The following is a 6198-nucleotide window of genomic DNA, read 5'->3' on the forward strand; positions in this document are numbered from 1 at the left end:
TGCGCAAGTATGCACTTTTTGTGCTAGGATGCACTTCGTGCACTAGTATGCATTATATGTGTTGGTTTTCCTTTCTTTGGTTTATCCGATGATGCACTTCGTGCTAGTTGGTGTGTTGGTTGGATGATCCATGTATCCATTGAGTCCAAGTCATGTTAATAGGAGATATAAATGGTAAACTTGGTAAAAGGTATTGAGATGAAATAGTACGATGAAATGTAACCAAATATGTGCATGTGTGAATTGTAATAAAGAAAGCATACATCTTATGGTGCAAAATAATTGAAATCGAGCCTTAGGGGCCGAAACGAGCGAGAATGAGTTGATAAACTCCAAAAAATGATTGAATGATAAGTAAAAAGGAAAATGATATAGTTTTATCATGGAATTTAGATGATGTAATATCAATAACAATTATGTATAAATGTTGAATTCATGATTGATAATGAATGCCAAATAGCTTAATAATAGACAAATGGGAAAAATGAATTGAATTGGTTAAATATGATACCATATCGAGTAGTTCGAATTGTCATCTTTATAAGTAGGTTCAAATGTGTATAATATGATGAATTGAGTTGCATTATGAGATTTGTATTGGTAGATATTAAGAATATGGGCATAATGTCATATTACCAATGTGTATGATATAATATCTTGAATTATGAAAGTTCCACTGACTTTTAGGTATAGGTGATCCTTGAATCCTCGGGAAGTGAAGTCGGCATCCAAACCACCATTTTCGACTCAACTAAGTTTGTATAGCTCATTTCATTTTGATCAAGTGGCATGTACCTAAGATTACCTTGTTAAATTTTCCAAACGGTCAAAATGGTTGTAAATAAGTTGTGAATATACATGAAAATGGTTTTGGTCATGCATGGAAATGATTCTAATGGTTTGAAAATTTGTATATTGATCATGTTTGCTAATTTTGAAAGGATGATTAGGGCCTTAAGGGAAAACATTGTTGTTTCATGCTAGGTTAAAATCAAGGGAAAATGGGGACTTAGTGTTCTACCTATGAAGTCATGACATTAGTTTATCACATCGCAATGTCTCCTATTTAAGGTCATGACGTCAACTCTATTATGTTTCGAAAACTTTACAATTTGGTCCTTAAGTTGGAAAGCTTGGCTACTGTCTTCAAAGTTACAACACCAAGCCCTGAGAGCCGCGACACCTATTTGAGAAATTTTGAAAATGTTACAGTTTAGTACAGTTTAGTCTTAATTCGGCCCCGGGATGATATTGAGCTTTTGTAAGCTCGTATGTATCCAGAAATGATTATATATCATGTTTTCTATGTGTGATGCTTACATTAAAAGTCTAATGATGTAAATTCAATATAGCTAATCATTGTTGCTTTGACAATGAATGTGGTTGTCTATAGCTCAAACCCGACGATCAGGTCCAGTATGAGGTATTACATTTCTAATAATTATAACTGACCCTATGGCATGCCGACTATATTCGACTTTGTTTGAACAACTAATAGGGTAACCAATGTTTCAATCACATTATATAATCCAATTCATATATCATCATTCTCAATTCTTCTTATCATCAATACATATATACATCTAATACCACATAACATAATTCATACCATTATCATTATCATTTTGTATCACAAACCATTTATCAAATATAATTTACTCTTTTCTACTATATTCAATTTAGTCCAATTTTTCGATATTCAATATCATGAATACAAATTAATTCATGGAACAAGTCATAATCTTACTCAATATCTAGTCATGCAATCAATATGTATGCATATAAATAGTATGATCTCAAATCATAAAAGTACAAATCAAATTTCTCTCATCACTTGTCAATAACTTTCGCTTTTCCTTTTTCTCGTGACGGCCCAGCGTCATCTTTAGCTACATTCGATAATTCAATAATAGAATAAATATTAGTTTACATTCAACTAACATTTAAATACAAAGTCAAAAATATTTTGTATTTTATTCAATTTAGTTCTTATACTCAAGAGATACATATTTTTTATATTTAGCTTTAGACCAAAATCTGATTTCACATTGTCTCATTAGGGAACCTATATTTTCTATTTATAGGATAATCTCATGAAAAGTTTTTGATTTATTCAATTTGGTCCCTAATGTTACAAAGTTAAATAACAAGCTTATTTAACTTTACATTTTAGTCCTTATCATGATCTAAGCTTAATAAATATTAATTTCAAGCCTAATTCATCAATTTCTCTACGATGGTAACTTGCTAAAAACTTAACAATTGAAAAAATTGATACATGGGTTAACTAAATCAAGCTATCATGATTCAAAATCCATGAAAATCAAAGAACAAGAGCTAAGGGACTTGAAATAATGGCAAATGTAAAAACAAGTTGAAGGTTTTCTTTCTTTAATGGAGGAGGATGATAGCTTGGAGAATATTATGGCTTTTTTTCATCTTCCCACTATCAATTTGTTTATATAGCTTAATTAAGATTTAATTTAACTTAATTAATTAAAGTTTATTTATCTGTTTAATCATATATTAAAATTAAATGAGAATTATCATCATTCTCCACTAAATCATGATGGAAAAATGGTTTAATAACCATTTTGATCTTTTAGATATTTGTTATCTAGGTCCTTAAACCTTTTCTAATTTAAAAATCAATAGCAATTGGACTTTTACAATTTAGTCCCTAAACTTTAATTAACCACTTTCTCAGTTAAATTTATTAACCAAACTTTATTATAATTTCATATTAACTTCATAATTATTCCTATTTTATATTTACAGACTCGGTTTACAAAAATGGGGTTTTGAAACTGCATTTTTTGACAGTAGTGAAAATTGGGTCATTACAATTCTCCCCCTTAATAAATTTCATCCTTAAAATTTACCTAAAATGAGGTGGGGATGATTTACTGCCAAATCAATTTCCTTTCTTTGATTACCCCTTGCAACTAAGCCACTAGGGGTAGTTCTCCGACTTCTAGTTACAAAGGAAAATATCTTAGTGGTAGTAGGAACGTCATTAGCATTTTTCGGGCAATTACGAGCTAAATGCTCTAAGGATCTGCATTGGAGACGTGATCCCATTTCCTCCAACATTTATTTTTATGCCCCTTATCAGAATCCTTAGCACTGCCAATAGATATTAAAGATTGTCTAGCCTGATCTTTCTTTGATTCAAAAGCTAATGAAGTTGATTTCCAAGATCCTCAGAACTCTCTAGCTTACTTTCATGGAGGTTGCGAACTAGTGCTCTCGATTATTTTTTCAAATGCTTAAGAATGCTAAACTTTCTTATCCAAGCCCATGGCTTCTTGTCTTGAGAATATTCGAATGATGTGCAAGTATACACAATCATTGACAAGTAATAAAGAAGTAAGAGTTATCGTCTCTACAGAGACTGCAAATGTAAATCAAGAGTTATGAAATTAGCACTTAGCAAGTTGGCTTGTGGCAAAATAAATAAGTTTGTGATGAGTTTAACTAAAAAATAATTAAAATAAATCTAAGTATGTAGATAAAATGTAGCACAGAATAAATAAGCAAGCAAGTTTTTGAAAGTTAATCACAATAGCATGCATATGTTAAAATAATTATCATTCTTAACTTAGAATTATTTAAACAATGGTAAAAGATGTTCTGAAGATTCCATTGCAAGTTGAAAATTTATTAACTTTATTTAAATGAAGTTATAATGTTATACTTATTCAATTATTATGTTTATCAAACATATTTCTATTTGCAATCAACTTACAATTTTATAAGCAAACATCATACAAAGGTTATGTAAGGTAACAACATTTTAATATTATTACTAATTCAATCACTAAATGATCAAACATAGTATTGTGTTAATTAATTATAATCTTGGTTGGATTAACTAATTAATTCAGTTGTTTCCTTCATTAATAATGCCTGAAAAACATGTTCATAATTTTACTTAAATGAATAAACAAATCAAATGCAAAAAACATCTTTAACAGAGTTAAATAATCTAAGCTGTAGAATTTAAATCATTCTAACACTAACAAAATTAAGCAATCATGATTATATTCAAAGCAGAAAACTTTGTTGTAATCATGTTTATTGAATTGAATATAAATAAAAGATTAAAGGGAAAGAAAATTGCTAAGCCATTTTTGATGGTTTTTCGTGCCACTGCTCACTTTGCTCCTCCTTCGTTCTTCTCTTCTTTCTGTGACTACCAAGCTTAGAAGCTCTAAACATTGCTGAAATTGATTGCTCTCAAAACCTTCCAAATACTCTCTCAAGTGGACATGGATGAATGGAAGATGAAAGAAAAGAATTGAAGAGTGATGGATGCTTGTAGATGAATGAGAGATGAAGAATGAGTTGATGATGAAAAGTGAAACTAGCACCCTTATTTATACTTGAGAGTGCCCAACATCCTCGATTATTTTTAGCCTCAATTCCCTTGGTTTTCTTCTTAGAGATGGCCAACCCTTGAGTTTAGAAAGGTCGGTGGATGGTTTGCTATTTTGGGAAGGATGTTAGCTTGATTCATGCTTGATTCAAGGGAGAAGGGTTAGAGGGAATGGATGGTTTGGGCTTCATTCTTGGTAGCAGGCTTGTCTAGCTTTAGTAGCCCATTCAAGAGTTGGGTCAGTGTGAATTTGAGAGTCTAGTACTTCATTTGGGGCATCCTTTAGCAACCCATGTTTGCATGGCTTATGCTGTAGAAATGCTACTACGTTGAGTAGCAATAGGTGAGCTTTCAAGATTGAATTTTCTTCTAGTGCTCTAAACTGCTTCAAAGTGGCAAAAGGATATAAAATTAGCATGTAAATAAGTAAAAATAGAAATTCATTTTAAATTTATCCAACTTGAATTTTTTAATAAAAACTACTGAATTTGCTATCAAGCACTCAGAATTTGCATGAATTACTAGTCAGAAGGTAATGTAAATGTTTATATAATTAAGATTTATCACTTGTTTAACCATTTTTTCTCATTCAGCTAGATTAACAAATATTTTAAGCTTGTGCAAAACTAGTTGAACTTGAAGCCCATCTCTCATTCCCGTAAGGAATCATTTGCAACTTTCTTCTTTGGTGGGTACTAAATCAAAAGCATACTTACTGAGTTGCAAGAACTCTCATTCATAGTTGACTAATAGCATATGTTGGATCTAGTTCCCTAAGTGTAGTAGATTTGCTTGTACACTTGTAATTTTTTCGAACAGATTGATTAATAAAAATATTCATAAATTACACTAATATTTGTATATTGTCCTCGCGTGGTTTTCGTATGAAAAGCAAAATATAAGAAAATATTAGCTCACTGGTTGTCTAATGTTTAACTAATACTAAGCGGTATTACGTGGTCTAATCATAACACAAAAAGAAAACTTATATTAGTAGACGAACCTAAACATGTCCTTAGTCTAATTGGAAATGAGCAAACTGATTGAAAAAATAATATGTCGTCTATGAAGTCTAATTAGAGAGATGCTTTGTCTTGGGCATTGAAGTGGATGAATCCTAAAAGATAGAGACATATATGTGAATGATTGGAATAATAATACATTGGACAGGACCTAAGAAGAATAGATCCTAAATCCATTTGTTGATTTATTCACTTGTGACGTTCATAATGTGGCATGCCTCAATCTTGAGTGAATGATTGTAACATCCCAAATTTAGCTCCATAAAATTTAGAAATATATCAAAAATAGGGAATTGACCCAATGGTTAGTCATTAAATGTGAAAGCTTGAAGGTTAGTTGGAGGTCCCAAGTTCAAGTCTCAACTTTTACAAAATAAATTAATTTTTTGCAAATTCCTTCTTTTTTTTACGTGTTAGTATCCAAGTTTAGTAAACCTAGTAATTTTTTTATGAAAATAATCAGCCTTTTAATCTATTTTCTTCTACCTTAGCCATCCCTAACCCCCTCTCCCTCTCTTCATCTCTATTTTTTTTTCTTTTCCCTTTTTCCTTCATTGTTGTCTTTGCATACACCTCCCCCTTTATCATCATCTTCTTCTTCCTTTTGCATCAAGATTGTGCACCATCTCCTTTGCGCTATTGCTGCAATTTTGCCTCAATTAAATTAGCCCTAAATCTAAAATTTTGAACTCCAAGATCAATCCCAAACATCGCCTAGAAATGCCATTACTGTTTCTCTCGATTAGCTTGTGGAATAACGTTCTTGATCGTTTGGCATTCGAATCTCACAAATCAGGA

The 6198-nt window shown here is 31.2% G+C and overlaps 1 long non-coding RNA gene across 1 annotated transcript; it reads right to left on the reverse strand.

Moving 5' to 3' along the window:
* Positions 1-1640: 1640 nt before the first annotated feature.
* Positions 1641-4346, reverse strand: LOC128291673 (uncharacterized). The gene is made up of 2 exons (XR_008281494.1): positions 4161-4346; positions 1641-1889 (listed from the first exon to the last, which is right to left on the reverse strand). It is a non-coding gene; the product is annotated as an uncharacterized LOC128291673 (long non-coding RNA).
* Between the last annotated feature and the right edge of the window lie 1852 nt (positions 4347-6198).

Source organism: Gossypium arboreum, chromosome 4 (genome assembly GCF_025698485.1).
Source record: "Gossypium arboreum isolate Shixiya-1 chromosome 4, ASM2569848v2, whole genome shotgun sequence".
NCBI lineage: Eukaryota > Viridiplantae > Streptophyta > Magnoliopsida > Malvales > Malvaceae > Gossypium > Gossypium arboreum.